A 16,828-nucleotide genomic window follows, 5' to 3' on the forward strand; every position below is an offset into this window, starting at 1 on the left:
TGAGAAGTATGAAATGGGTGTCACTGGGTTAATATCGAGCTGTTGGCAGCACTGCATCCCTTTCGGAAGGTATTAGGTGAGGTTTTGTGTTTTCATTTTTTCCCAGCTATCAGGCACTATTTAGAATTAGTTAACTGGTGACCACCTTTCATCTTCAAAGTTGATTTTTTTTTTTCAGATGTCATCACTATGACAGTGACTTTCCTGCTTCCCTCTCCCATGTTTAATGATGCTTATGGTTCTACTGGACCCACCATGATAATCCAGGTTAATCTCTCCATTGCAGTGATTAGCAACCTTCATTCCATCTGCAGTCTTAATTCCCCTTTGCCATATACCAAACAGATTTATATGGGTTTTTTGGGGGGAAGGGCTGTTATTTACCACAAAGATGCTTTCACCCTCACCTTTTTTTTTGTTTTAGTTTTATGGAAAAATTTAAGTGAACAGGTAACAGTATAATGAATCCCCAGCTTCAACAATTATCAGCTTTGGCAAATCTTGTTCATATTTACTATCATATTTACTACTCTGTCATTTCATTATTTTAATGCAAATCTCACACATGTTACTCTTCTATTTGTATAAACCACAGAGGCCAGACAAGGACCTTCCTTCTTTTTTAATAATAAAATCTCAAATATCACATCTAAAAAAATTAACAGAATTTCTTTATATAATTTAATATGTGGTTAATGTTTAAATTTCCTTAACTGTCCCATATTATTGTTCTGTAACTAGATTGGGATCCCAGGAAAGCTCATGTTGCATTTCCACTTAGCATAAAGTTATCTTTAATTTATGTAAAGGCATAGGGGTTTTAAAAAAATTAATCTATGCTATTGTATATGTTAATAAAACAAAACTATGTCTGATTCCTTTTTGAATTGGAAGGCTATACATAAGGAAGTGGGTAGGTTGTTCAGTGTACTTTAAGATAGCAAGTTGTGCTACACTGACTTTTGAAAGTTGTTTTCTAGACATGCTAACATCCTTTAAGGTGTTGGCAAAAGAATATTGTTAGGCTGAGCAGTTGTACCTTTTTGTGGTAGTACTATGGGGTAGGCTTTTCTGAGAATGTTAGAAAAGAGCAAAGTGTATGTTAAAGTTAATAAAAGTAACATGGATTCTTCAGGTTGCACTCAATGCTATTAACTATTACATATGAAGTAAGTTACTTGGGGGATAAGATTAGATTCAGCTTCACATATGTCTTATGTGAAAGAACAGAATACTTGTGAAGGATCACTTTGTAGTATTTAGAAAAAATTATAAAGCAATAAGCTTAAAATGAAGTGGTCAAAGTCTGTTGTATTTCTAACTCGAATTTTTTCTAAGTTACAGCGTATCCAAGATTCAGGTTAATAGGCCAAATATTCTTGAAGAACTGAATTGAAAAAAGTAAGGGGATCAGAATACTGATGAGGAATTTAATTTATTGAGTTCCATTTATAAATAATCTGTACAATATGTTTATTATTATTTATATAATTTAGAAGATTCCTTTTTCTGACCCTCTGTTGCCTTATGGTAGTTTATTACTTACTCTTTTTTTCCAGTTCCATTCTAACCAAAATTCCATTGATAGGTGGTGTAATGTTTAGTATTCTCATGCTTTGCAGTAGCTACCCAGCTTAATTTGTGATGTCACTTACTATGTAGACATTAAAAACTTATTTTACATATAACTGTATTAGACAATTTTTAATTGGATTACAATTTTTTAGGAATGTTTACAAAGCAAGAACACAATACATAAACCATTTTTATGATTAATAATTTATATCATCTGTGTGCTGTAATTCATTTTTAGAGCTTTTATGAAACTTCCTCTTATAATTTTTAAAATAGATCAGATCCTTTGCTTCCTGTCCCTTCTTTTCTCTTTTAGCATATTTTTGAGTCATTTTATACTTCATCTGCTATTTTTCTCTGTCCATTGGCCAAATTAATTTGTACTTGTATTCTCTTGGCTAAAGAGTTCCTTTATTTTGGAAAATGTTTAAAACATATTTCTTTTGCAACAGTTTCACTCCCCTAGCAAGTCTAATACTCTGCAGGGACTATTAACATACCAAAATAACTTTCAGTCAAAATTTCTATTTTATTCACCAATTTCTTCTGAAAGTGTTGAAAAATATTTAATCTTGCTATGTTCAGTATAATCATAGGGTTATCTTCAAATCATGCTTCTTTGTTCTCTGATAGCTAATACTCTAATTTCTGTCTTCATAAAAAGCATGGTTATACACTTATTGTAACTTCATTTAACATTTTCACAATCAGCATGTGTTTTATTCTGAGGAAGGCTATAGATTTATAAAGCTTGGAACAAAGGATACATATTGAGGTCATAGGGTGTTAAGAGCTGAACATTAGAGAATTGATAACTAAAGACAAAATAAGGAAAGGGAAAGAGGGAAATATTTGAGGTATAATTTGTATGAAATACAATTTATAGATTTTAAGTACTCAGTTTAGTGGATTTTTGACAGTTATTTACATCTGTGTAACTAACCACCAGTCAAAACATAATATAGAATTTCTGAAATTTTCTTAAATTTCTTCCTAACCCTTCTATTTAATTTTCCATCTCTGTCTTCTTAGGAGGAAGCTAAATTCTACTTCAATCACTATATCGTACTCTTGCTTGTTCTTAGACTTCATAGAATCAGACAGTATGCTGAATGTGTATGTGTATGAGTTTTGCCTATGTTGTTAAATGTCTCAGTAATTTTTTCCTTTTTATTGCTGAATAGTAGTCCATCAAATATTTTTATTGAAAAATTGTATTTCCATTATAATCACTGACATGCTTATTACAGAAAACACAGCATGGTAGAGAGAAAAATGCAAATTTCTATACTTCAAACATGCAGATGCAAGCAATAAATTATTGATTTTGGGTATATTTCAGTATTCTTTTATGCTTAGTTTTTTCATTAGATGGAAATAAGCAAAGACCAGCCAAACAAGAAAAGAGCTATTTATCTAGAGCTTGCTGAAGCAAGGGTATTAAATACCATCAGTTGTATTTAGCCCAAGCTGAAAAGCAAATAGTCCAGTGGGAGATCTTTATAATGAAAAAAGGGCAAACTTCAGATATACAATTACTGGAAGTTGTTGGCATGGGAAATTGAAGGTAAGCTAAGTAAAGTTGGGAAATCCTATGTAATTAGTTTGGGAAACATTTGACTTTCATTAGTATTGAGCTGGAAGTATTGTTGGGGAGGAAGCTGCAAAGATTGGAGAATCTGGCAGTCATTGAACAATTACTCATTATTCTGGGCTGATTGCTGCAGAGGTTGTGGTTTGACTTCCTGTACTGGTTCCTGCAGGAACTATAGTATATTTTCGTGAGATGGTTTTTGCAGATTGTGGGTCAGAGTTCTGTTATTATATATGGTCCAGCCATTGCGTATTGTATTGAATGTTCAATTTCTTTGTTATGTTTTGGTATGTCTTACAGATCTTACATAGACTTTTACAACTTAACATTAGAATATATTTTTTTCATGTGAATTATGGAATTTTCCTTTACAAATTATAATGGCTTTATTATAGTCCATCTAGTGGAAGCACTTCCTTTTATTACTGAAAATGTCTCCAGTTTTTCATTCTTAGAATACTATTATGAACATCTGTGAGCATTATGCTTTCACCATATTTAATATTATTTCCCAAAAATAGATTCCTAGACATAAAACAGTTGAGTTATAGGACTTTTATGTATATTTTTTATTTACTTGCTAAAAGTATTCAATTTAAAAACACTCTAATAATATATAACTTCTAGATTAATGATATTTTCACCAGCTGTAGATATTAGAAATCTTTTTTTAATTTAGTAGGTGAAAATAGAATTTCATAGTTGTTTAATTCATATTTTTATTACTAGTGATCTTGATTATTTTCTCATGTATTTGTTTATCAAACCAGTTTAGTTTTTTATTTTTATGAATTGTCTTTTTCTTGGCCCTTACCTTCTCATCTATTGGTTTTTAGTAACATTTATATAAGTTAGTATAAAATCTTTATCTATTAAGTCTATTATTATTTTATCTCATTTTTATAAAGTATTCTCCAGTTCATTATTAGCATCTTTTTTTTTTGTACTGGGGATAGAACTCGGGATGTTGCACTTGCGAGGCAGGTGGCAGCACCACTGAGCTAAATCCCGGGCCCCTCATTATTAGCATCTTTTAATAAATTTTCTAAAATACATAAATTTTTTCATGTGTAGTCAAATCTAGTGATACCTTTCTTAATGACCTCTTCCTCAATAAGAAAATATATCAGCAATCCAGATTTTTTATTGTTCATTTCTATTTTATTGTATATTTTATATTTTAATATTTGTATTCCAAACAATTTGTTTGGTGTACAGTATGACTCTAATGACTTTTTTCTTCAAACAGCCAGTCAGCTGTACCATACTACTTATTAATTTGTTCTTACTGTTTCCACTGGCTCTGATACTCCTTTGTCAGATATTAACTTTTGATGTGTACTATGAATTGTATCTAGGATGACTATGTTCTTCCACCTTTCTGCCTGTTCTTGTGCCAATACCATAATGATTTCATTTTCAGGCTACAGACTGACCAAAATATTTAGTTTGGGTTTTGGAATATTTAGAAAGAAATGAAGTTCCTCTGCTTGTCAGCCAAAGATTGCATACCTGTAGTCAAACATAGTTTTTAAAAACAATTTTATTTTTATTAGTACATGTTTGCATAATTATTACATTCATTGTGGGGAGTTGGTGCACACAGTTTTATTAGAATAAAGGTGACTATACATTATATAGCAAGGGCTTGTTATAGAATTTGCCCCGTGTTAGTGATTTTAGGCCAAATGCAAAGAAGCGAGAATTTAATGTTTTCAGAAAATGGGGACAATTCTATGATTTGGCATCCTAAGAATTTTTATCATGTTCCAGGACATTGGTATTGTAAGGATTTTTTTTTTTTTAACCAGACCTCAAAAGCACAGTAAACAAAGCAAATGAGATTATGTCAAACTAAAAAGTTTTTGCATGCCAAAGGAAAGGACACAATCAACAGAATGCAGAAACAAACTACAGAACAAGAGAAAGTATTTTCAATGTATCTGACAAGGAGTTGAAATCCACAGTATATAAGGAACTCCAAAAATTCAATTGAAAAATTAAATAGTCTTATTTAAAAATGGGCAATAGATCTAAATAGCGTTTCTCAAAAGAGAACATACAGTTGAACAACATGCATATGAAAAAAATGGTGAACATCACTAATCATCAGAGAAATGCAAATCAAAACCACAATATATCATCTCATCCCAGTAAGAATGTCTGTGATCAAAAAGACTGAAGATAACAAGTCCTGGCCAGGATGGGGAGAACAAAGTATCCCTGCACAATGTTGGTGGGGAATGTGAATTTGTACAGCTATTGTGGAAAACAGTATAGATGTTCTTCAAAATTTAAAAATAGAACTGCCCTGTGATCAGCAGTCCTACTACTGGGTATATATCCAAAGGAAATGAAATCAGTATGTCAGAGAGATATCTCCTTTCCACTGAAGCAATATTCACAATAGCCAAGAAATGGAAACATTCTGTATCCATCAGCTGATGAATGGATAAAAGAAATGTGTTACATATGCACAGTGGAATACTATTCAACCATAAAATGAATGAAATCCTGTCATTTGAATGGAACGAGAAATCATCATGTTAAGTGATATATAGTAAGGCACAGAAATAAGTATCATGATCTTACACATATGTGGAATCTAAAAAAAATTCATCTCATGGAAGGTGATTGTTGGATAATGGTAACCAGAGGTCACAGAGTAATGGGGTAAGGGAGGGATAGGGAAAAGTTGAATAATGGATAACTAAGGTACAAGAAGCTCAATGTGTTATTATACAGTGGTGGCTACAGATATTAATAATGTATTATACATTTCGAAAGCTGGAAGAAATGATTTTGAAACTTTTTGCCATAAATGACAAATATTTGAGGACATAAATATATTTAACCTTATTTAAACATTACAAATATATATAGTTTAGGAACATTACATGGAACATTAATCTGTACAATTTTTGTTTTCATGTATCAGTTAAAAAATAAAAAGTAAAAATTTAGGCAAGAGGAATGATATGGGGCTAAAGTTATAATAAAGAAGCAGTTGCTTGTATTAGCTGGGTGAGGGGAATGTTTAATTATTGTGGCTTGTACAATGTTCTTACTGTTATTTGTACCCAGACATGATTCTACAGTGGTCTTATTTTTGTCTTGCTTCATCACAATTATAACATGGCCTTATTTGATGTTAATTTTAGATGAAAATTTTCATATTCAAGAGAGCATCACAGGCTACCTATCAATATCAGACCAACTGTTACATCGCTGTTAGAGATTGTTTTTCCTTTTTTAGCAATTTCTTACTTAACATACTAATGCTATAGTATGTTGTTAAGCAAGTAAGCCTGTTTCAATATCTAGAAAAAAGATATTTTTCCTATTGATCAACAGCCAACAATTTATATTTGCAACTTGCATTTGTTATATAATTGTTGTATAACTTATTTATTACAATTATATACTTAAAATAGTCTTCTTTTTTTTGTACTGGGGATCGAACTCAGGACCTCGCACTTGGCAGGCAGGCGTTGTGCTTCTGAGCTAAATCCGAGGCCCTTGAAATAGTCTTTTTGAAAATGACTCTTCATAATAAGTATACAAGTTTCTTGAGCTTTGTGTTATTTACATTATTTAGATTTTTTTTCTCTCAAATTTAAGAAAATGTTGCAGACTTTATTCCACATAATAGTTGCCGGCAGGTAGCCATTTTTAATTCTAGCATAAAAGATTTAAAGAAACTCTTGTTTTCCTGAGAGTAGTTGAACACAGCAAATAAATTTAGTATTTTTGTTTAGTGTGGTAAATATACAAAATTGTACTTACTATAAAAATGAAAATGAATTTCAAAAACAAATTTACTTATAGAAACTAGTATAGAAAGAAAACTAAGTTTCAAAAATCCTACAGGAAACTGTTGTGTATGTATTAATCTGAGTGAGATAATCTGCCTATAATATTGTGATTTTTTAAGTTGAACTGTGTGACATCTGCAAAAGCAGTTATTTTAAGTAAAATCCAGCAGAGTATTTACTTGAACTACATCACTGCCAACATTTTACACTGCTGGAGTAGTTTTTATTTCTATTTTTCTAACCATTTCTTTTTATTCACTTATATTAGCAAACAAATTATTTGATAAAAGAAAATTATGTGAGGTGAAATAACATCCTTAGCAAATATATATTTCATGAAGAGTATTGCATTTGATAGTAGAATAGCCAGCTGTTGAATGAATCATACACAGAAATTTAACTTCTTGGCTCTGGTGGAGATTGCCTTAGTCACAGAGGGAAATTTCTTTAAAAACTGTATTTACTTGTTTTAGTGAGATCGAATATAGGATGGGATTAATATTTGAGATGAAAACTCCAGATCCTTAAATAGGAAAGAGTGATAGAGAAGAAACTAAATGATACTGGAAAGAACCCATATACTCAAGTTTATCTTGTAGAGCCAGGATTAAAGAACATTAGGGCACCCGAAGTAAAATTAATCTAATACCCAGCCTATTGATTTAGGTTTCTCCATAGCTTTTTCATCTTTTTTGTTTTCATCTTTCATCTTTTTGTTTTTTTGCTGTCTCAATTGTTTGTACTAAATCATACTGTGCCTCTCTTCCCAGATTTAGACTTAATTTCTGGTGCTAAATTGAAATATTTAAAAATTCCTTTTCAGTATCTTTATGATTTATCTTAAGACTTCTTCGAATGACATATTATTTAGAAGTGTTTTGAAATCTGTAATTATTTTGAAGTTTTCTATTTATATTGATAAATTATAATTTACACACATTGTGGTCTGATAGCGCACTTTATATGATTTCTAGTCTTCTAAATTTGTTAAGGGGTGTTTTATGGTCCAGAATGCAGTTTGTCTTGGAGAATGCAGTTTGTCATTCTTGAACTTGAGAAGAATGTATATTTTACTGTTACTGGATAAAATAGTCTATAGACTTCAATTAGATCCAGTTGTTTGACAGTGCTGTTCAGTTCAACTATGGTCTTAATGGTTTTTGGCCTGCTACATCTGGCAATTACTGACAAGTAGGGTCTCCTACTCTAATAAGGAACACATCTCTTTCTTATTATTCTATCAGTTTTTGCCTCACCTATTTTGACACTCTATTGTTAGATATATACATCTTGATGATTGTTATGTCAGATTAGAGATAATCAACACCTTTATGACTATGTAATACCTATCTTTATCCTTGATGATTTTCCTAGCTCTGAATTTGGCTTTGTCTAAAATATAACTAGTCCTGTTCTATTTTATTAGTATTAGTGTGGTGTTTTTCTTCATCTCATTACATACTTTTAATTGATAAGTGTCTTTATACTAAACTGAGTGTCTTGTGGACAATATATAGTTGAAGATGAGTTTTTCAATCCACTTTTATAGTCCATGTCTTCTAATTGGTATAGTCCATGTCATTAGTCCACTGATGATTGTTGATTAACATCTACCATTTTACCTTTTTAGGTTTCTTTTTGTCTTATTTCCTTTTGTTTTATACTCTTTTTCTGTCTTGTCTAATTTTAACTGAGCATTTTGTATGATTCAGTTTTTTCTCTTTTTTTCGTTTATCAATTATCCTTCTTTTTATACTTAATTTGTGGTTGACCTTGAGTTTGCAATATACATTTATAGCAAATCCAAGTCCTCTTTCAAAGAATACTATAGCAACTCATGGATACTGCACATTCCTTATAATGAAGTATTCCCAATTCCTTCTTACTATCCTTTATAATAGTTCGTTATTCATTTCTTTTATTCACAGGTCATAATTACCAAATACATTGTTGGTATTATTCTGATCCATATATTACTTGTTAGCTCAGCTAAGAATAAGAAAAATATTTTACTTCTATTTATTCCTTACATCCTTTCTTTATGTAGATCTTAGTTTCTCACTTATAGCATTTTCCTTCTTTCTGAAGAATATCTTTTAGTATTTCTTGCAAGGCAAGTATATGTGTAACAAAGTTTGCATTTTTATTTTTCTGAGAAACACTTTTTCTCATTCACTTTTCAAGAATACAGTAATTTTCCCAGATATAGAGTTCTAGATTGTTGGGTATGTTATTTTTCTTTCAACAGTTTAAATATTTCAGTCCACTGTCTTATTGCATAACTCCTGAAAACAAGTATGATGTAATGATTTTCTTTGGTCTTCTATAGGTAAGATTTTACTTCTCTGGCCTCTTTCAAGATTTTTCTCTTTGGTTTTCTCTAGTTTGATATAATATCATAGGCATACATTTTTTAGTATTTATCCTGTTTAGTTATCTCCAAGGTCCCCAAAACTTTGGTTTGGCATGTATCATTAGTTTTTGGATATTCTCAGTCTTTATTGCTTCAAGTATTTCTTCTGTTCTTTTCTCTCTTTAGTCTTTCTGATATTTCCATTACATGAATATTACACCTTTCATAATTTTCCCAGCGTTCTTTTATATTTTGTTCTTTGCATTTCAGTTTTGGAAGTTTCTATTGAAATTTCTTCATGCTCACTCATTCTTTCCCTAATTGTATCCAGTCTATAGATGAGCTCACAATGGAATTTTTCATTTTTGTTATAGTGCTTTTGATTTCTAGCATTTCTTCTTGATTCTTAGTGTCCACCCCTGTTTTTAAGTTAGCCACCTGATTTCATACGTTGTCAACTTCTCATAAAAACTCTCAGCATATTAACCATAGTTGTTTTAAATTTTCAGCTGACAATTCAAAAATCCCTACAGATATAGGAGAAATAGAACTGCCAACCTGAAAGATGTCAGTTGTGATGAGTTTGTGTCCCCTGAATTCCAAAGGACAATGGAGATTTAAGAGTAGGAAAGATTTATTGAGGCATAGCTCTTGAGAGATAGAAGGGGGTCCTGAAAGTGGGTTGCCACTGAGGCCTTTTGTCAGGGGTAATTCGTACAGCAAAGTTACAGTGTGGTTACAACATGGGTACAACTATAATCACCCAATAAGTTTACAAGTATAGCTGCTTAGGTAATATTGCTCCAACAGGGAAGCAGGACAAATAGCAAGGGTATATGGCTGACATCATTAACCTTGGCTTAGCTATGACTTCTAAAACAGGAACATTTTTTGGAAGGGATGGGTCTGGATGTTTTGGTTACCCATCTGGGTATCTGATGCATATCTGGACTTAATGGACTGTACAGTAGATACCAGTTACAGTATAATCTCAAATTTCCATTATCCCTTAGGGAAGTATGCAAGTCTGGTCATTGTGACTTTTTTTTTTTTGGTAGCGGGGATTGAACTTGAGACCTTGCGCTTATGAGGCAGGCACCAGAACCACTGAGCTAAATCCCAGGCCCCATGGCCATTGTGACTTTAATCTCCAGAGCCATGCCTTCTTCAGATGTAACTCCACCCACAGTTTTGATATGTTCTCACCTTTTGCATTGATTTCCTCTAGGGCCTGTCTCTGTCTGACTGCCTATTAATTTCTACCTAACTCAGCTGCCTATAATACTACCATGCATGATATTTGCTGTTTTTTCAAACTATATATTCTTTTCTTTTAGTATGTATTATAATTTTTATTGTTGCCAAATGACAGAAATGATCTATTGAGTCAAAGGTATTGAGTAAATAGGCCTTTAGAGTAAGGTTTTATTTATCTGGTTAGGGGTTAGACTATTTGTTGTTTGCTACAGCTGAAGATGTTAGAAACTAAAGTTCCCTCTTTTTTCTTTTTGTTTCCTTTGTTGTCTTTGGGTTTCCCTAGAGAGCCTTTCTTCGGTGAAGTCCGAGATATTCATTTTTTTTTTTAGTTATTTTTCCTGATTATTATTCAGGGGCCCTACTGATGGAGTAGGGAAACATTATATTGTAATTAAGGCTCAATCTTAGTGAGTCTGTGCTTTGGGGCTAGAATTTCACAAATGCTTCTCCAACTGTCTTTCCCCTTAGTTGAGACAGGAAGGTTAGAATTGGTATTTTCCTTCTATCTGGAATGTTTGAGGGAGCTTGAGGTGTGTATTTCCCTTCCCTCAGTTTGATTAGGCTCTGATAAAACTCCAGTTGGATATGCTATAGTAAAATAATTTCTGTTGAGGATAGGCCTTGGGAGGCTGAGGTAGGAGAATCACTGCAAGTTCAAGGCCAGCCTGGGCCACATAGTGAATTCAAGCCCAGCCTGAATTAGAGCAAGACCCAGTCTCAAAAAAAAAAAAAAAAGTAAAATTAATAATAGAATGCTGAACTGGGCATGGTGGTGCATGCCTTTAATCTCAGCACTCAGGAGGCTCAGGCAGGAGGATAACTAGGAGCTTGAGGCCAGCCTGGGGTACACTTGTCACTATAATGTTGCTTGTTATTTATTACAACAATAAATGAATGAATGAAGAATGAATGAATGAATGAATGGAATTCTGAATGTATTTGAAAATGGTACCTTTTCCCTCCCTGTGCTGGAGGCAAGAGGAGATTTTTCTTTGATTTTGACTGTCAGAGCCTGATGGGGCTCCTGCAGGAAAAATTCATAAAAGTATCAAGGCATCCCTAAGACTGAGCCCTCCTGGAGTTTTTAACTCTCAAACTTGCCTATGCATACCCTCTAGCAATTTGTTAAATTCTCTGTAGGGTTTTCTGCCCTGTTACTGATTTTCACACCGAGATAGTTCTGAGGTAGATTGTGATTTTCTGTATCTGCCTGAGTCTCTAGTTTTGGGGTGGCGGTTTGCTGGGTGACCTGAGTTTTCTGAAAGATCTAAGAAAAGTTGTTGGTTTTCCAGTTTGTTTTGTTTTTTCTTGCATGGATGCAATTGATGACTTCTTAGCTCTCATAGGTCAGAAATTATAACTTCAGCATTTCTTTAAACTTTAAACCTTGAAGCCCATATTGAAATTCATTTATATAATTATGTAAAGGTTTTAGCATCATAACAGTGGTAAATAACTCCCACCCAAGTAAAGGAGAACTTCATATCTTTTTTTTTTTGGTACCGGGGATTGAACTCAGGTCCTTGTGCTTGCACAGCAGGCGGCGAAATCTTTGAGCTAAATCCCCAGCCCTAAATATTTACTGCTAACATAAGGAATCATTAATTATTTTCAACTGCTTTCTGGCCCTTTTTCTGTTTCCTTCTATACCTTCTATTATGTATTCATAATACATAATACATAACGTTTAGTTCCCTGATGGCATCCCATAATTCTCATAGGTTGCATTGTTTTATTCTTTTGACTCTTTGCTACTCTAAATAGGTAATTTCTGTTCTTTCAGCTCACTCATTCCTTCTTCTGTTTGGTCAATTCTACAATTGAAGTTTTCTATTGAATTTTTAAATTTCTGTCATATTCTTTAACTCTAGGATGTTTTTCTGGTTCTTTTATATAGCTTCTATTGCTTTATTGATTTTTTTAAAAACTTTTTTCATGGGTTTTCCAAATTTTAGTTAATTTTCTTTCTATATATTCTTATAGTTCACTGAGTACTTTATCAAAATTGTTCTGTCATTTCATAGATTTCCATTTTGGGGGGCATGATTAGAAATTTGCTAATTTTTTTTGCAGGTATCATGATACCATGATTCTTAATAATCCTTTTGTCCTTACATTGATGTTTGTACATTTGAGGAGATAGCTCCATCTTCTGGCCTTTACAGATTTTTTAAAATCTCAGGGATCGAGTTTTACTATTATTGTTTAATTTACCCTGTGATTTGGCTGTGATTCTGAGAGACTCAGCTGGTGGTGACCCTGGGCAGGCAGAGCTTGTGGTGAGTGCTGTAGTTGACTGGGCTGCTGCCTTTGTTCTGATATTGGATGTAGCCAGTAGCTGGGCTTTGCTGACCAGTGAGACCACTGGCTGGGCTCTGATATCAAGTGGCGTTATTAGATGGGTAGCATGATGACTTTTGCTTAGAACTATTACAGAATATATTCCCTGGCTTGACCAGTCCCTATTTAGGATCTTCAGTTGGGCAGGGTAGCAGGCTATAAGGTTAGGTAGAATTGCTATTCTGGACAGGTGCAGCCTAGGGGCTATGCTCCTTAGAAATGCATAATTGAGGATTTTTTTTTTTTTTTTGACTAGGTGGATCCATGGGAGGGGTTTTTACTAAATTAGGTAGCTGTTAGACCACCTGGATCAAGTAGGACTAGCCTGCTTGTTTCTCTAAAAAGCATAGATTTGAGAGACTCCCTGTCTAGATGAGGTCATTGTATTGGTATTTGAGTTATGTGGATCTGCTGTTTGCTTTTCTGTGTGAAGCTTTTCTAACCCCTTTGTCTTTGAAATCTGTGGCAGCAGGAGTTTTCTTACCTGGGTGAGGTCACTGGGGGTGGGATGGCAATCTAGAGTCTCAAGCTATATTTCACTTCCAGCTTTGTGGGTATGCTATAGGTTGGCTGTTATCAAATACTGTAGCTAGCAGGATTGCAGAGGTACCAAGATCTGCACATTGGTCACTGTCTTTGTTTTTACCCAACTTTTAGATGGTCAAGCTTTCCCATTTCTCCTAATGTTCCTAATGAAGTGACGTCAGAGTGGGCTTCTCAAGAAGTGTCTTGTAATGCTAGGGAAGCTGGATGATTGCCTCTAGTTCTCTTTTCCCACTGTAGGAACTGTGAGCCTAGACTAGGGAAATACTCTCCATTTGGTGCTCTGCTGACTTGGGGAAGGGGAGGAGTGGCATGGCTTCAGTGAAACTATTCTTATTATTCTAATTTAGGTTTCATTCAGTTTTGCATACTATACAGGTATCTCAGGCTTGTTTCCAGGTGTTGGGTTTTCAAAAGGCTGTTCTAGTCCAGTGGAGGCAAAGCTATGGCATGCATGCTGCAGTGGGCTGTTAATCATTAAAAGGTTAGCCATCACTGTTTAGTCCATGGATAGTTGTTAGGTGAACTTTATGTAAGGGATGTGTCTCAAGACTTCTTATTCCCTTGAAGTTTGTCCATTTTATTAGTCTTTAAGAAGAACTGGTTTATAGACCTGATATTTATGTAATTAATAATATTTTAACAATTCTCACTAATACAATTTTCTTTAATTTCTATTGTTTGGAATTTGGAGTGTGTGTGTATATGTCTGTATGTAGGTGATGAATCATTATAAATGTTCAATAACAATGGAAAGAAACACTAGAAAGTATATAGAAAATACAAACTTCCTAACATACATTGCTAATTGTATATATAGTGCCTCTATCACCTTGTTTTTGGTTTCTGATCTCTTAATAACAAAAAGATACATTATTCCACATACCTGGTATTTTTCTATTTTTTTTCCTTTTTATTAGTTTCTATTTTGACACAGTGATACTGTGATAAGACATTCTCATATATCTCTACTGTGAACTCTATTCTTTACACAAAATACTTTGTCATATGCAATGCTTTTTGACTTGAATTCTGATCATAATATTGATATAGCACATAATGGGTTACAGAGAGATAGATTTCAGATTCTTGTGTATGTTGAGCAAACATTTGCAAGTGTACACCCAATGGTAAGAGAAAAAGAAGCTACATTTATTGAAGTTAACAGGGAAGGTGTGCTCAGGACATGTGGGTTCATGCCAGCAGAAACAAAAGGGTGACACAAACAGGGAAAGAAGTGGTGCTGGGGCAGTAAGAAGAATAGGAAAAAAAGAAAAGTAGGGCTTTTGGATTTAAAAGATGTATCCCCCACCTAGAGCATCTCTTGTTGGATCTCTCTGAATATGACTGACAGAAATGACTGACAGTGTACTTTGCCATCTCAATAAATTTCTTGGATTGTTGTTATTCTTGTTTCTGCTTCTCTTGGGATGGTGTAAAGAAGATTAACCCTGGGGTGTTGCCCAAGTTCAGGTGGATGGAGGGAGAAATGGTACCAGAGTCCCAATTGTGCTACCTGCGCTATTCCCTACTGAGACACTTGATCCTTTTAAGGGGTGCATAGGGATGAATGTCTGTATTACAGGGCTACTTTCTGCTAAGTAGGGGCACTGACTCTACCTACATAGAGACCAAGAAACTGTTGCCCTGACTAAACTAGGGAGACTAAGAGAGTTGTACTCCTCTGAGAATTTCCTGATGAATCAGATATGGAGGCAGGATTTAATCCTGGGCTTGGGCCATCATCAGTAGTTTAATGGCTATTAAGAAGAAACACATTTAATTAAGATATTAAGTATATAAAAGTAAATAGTAAGGTCAAGAAAAGTATTAATAAAGAATATTGATCTCTGGGGCATGTTTGTGTCCAGTTTGCTAGAAGACACAGGTAGCTAGCATCACAGGAAGAAACATCTCTGATTCTCAAAACAGAAATTTTTTAAAAAAATTTTATTATATTGGTACATTTTAGGTATACAATATAATGACATTCATCATTGGAAATTTGCACCTTTACATAATCTCTCTTGGTTCTTATTTTTTCCCCTTCCCCTGCCTTCCCTTCAACCTCTCCATCCCTTCCTATTTACAAAGACTTTGTTTCCATTTTTCGCTTTTTTCATATTAATTCCATTCCCTTCTTTCCTTTCCCCTACCGCTCCCACTTCCCCTTCCCCTTTGCCCCTTTCCTTCCTATTTCACATTATCTATTATACCTTTTGTTCCTTATTTACACTTTCAGTGTCTCACTAGAGAAACTATTTGGTATTTACATATGTGTGTCCTATTCAGTAAAGAGTATCTCCTCAATGTGCATCCATTTAGCTATAAATGTCTCTAATTTCTAGTTTTTTATGGCTGAGTAGTACTCCATTTTATAAAAACACACACACACATTTTCTTTATCCAGTCCCCAGTTGATGTGCATTTGGGCTATTTCCAAGTTTTAGCTATTACAAATTGTGCTGCTATGAACATGGGTGCACATATATCACTGTGGTATGATTCTTTTAATTCTTTGGGGAAGATGTCCAGCAGGGGAATAGCTGGGTCAAATGGGACTTCCACTCCTACTTTTTTGAGATATCTCCATACTGATTTCCACAGTAGGTGCACCAGTCTACACTCCCACCAGCAGTGAAACAGTGTTCCTCTTTCTCCACTTCTCGGCCAGCATTTGTTATTGATGAATTTCATGATAGCAGCCATTCTTTCTGGGGTGAGGTGAAATGTCAGCATTGTTTTCATTTGCATTTCTCGAAGGACCAGTGATGTTGAACATTTTTTCATATGTTTATTTGCGATTTCTAATTCTTTGTCTGAGAAATGTCTGTTTAATTCAGATGCCTATTTTTGGATTAGGTCTTTAAATTTGAGAGGTCTGATCTTTTTAAGTTCTTTTTTTTTTATTAAATTATTTTATTGGTACATTGTAGGTATACAACACAATTACATTTCTCATTGGGAATTGTACCTTTACATAATGCATCTTGGTTCTTATTTTTACCCTATTGTTAGCCCTCCCTTCACGCCCTCCACCCTTCCCTATTTACAAAGACTTTATTTCCATTTTTTCCATTTCTCATCATTTTTCCATTCCCTTCTTTCCTTTCCCCTGCCCCTCCCACTACCCCTACCCCTTTGGACCTTTGCTTCCTATTTTACATTTTCAATTATTCATTCTAATCATTGGTACATTTTAGGTATATAATATAATGACATTAATCATTGGAAATTTGCACCTTTACATAGCCTCTCTTGGTTCTTGTTTTTCACTCTTGGCCAGCCCTCCCTTCAACCCCTCCATTTCTCCCTATTTACAAAGATTTTGTTCCTAGTTTTCCATTTTCT

The 16,828-nt window shown here is 33.8% G+C and overlaps 1 protein-coding gene across 22 annotated transcripts in view; it reads left to right on the top strand.

Moving 5' to 3' along the window:
* Stxbp5l (syntaxin binding protein 5L) overlaps positions 1 to 16,828 on the top strand; it is a 588,968-nt gene that overhangs the window by 162,592 nt on the left and 409,548 nt on the right. The window lies entirely within an intron of this gene.

Source organism: Heterocephalus glaber, unplaced genomic scaffold (assembly GCF_053883595.1).
Source record: "Heterocephalus glaber isolate CG9 unplaced genomic scaffold, H.glaber_assembly_v1.0 deba00000122, whole genome shotgun sequence".
Classification (NCBI taxonomy): domain Eukaryota; kingdom Metazoa; phylum Chordata; class Mammalia; order Rodentia; family Bathyergidae; genus Heterocephalus; species Heterocephalus glaber.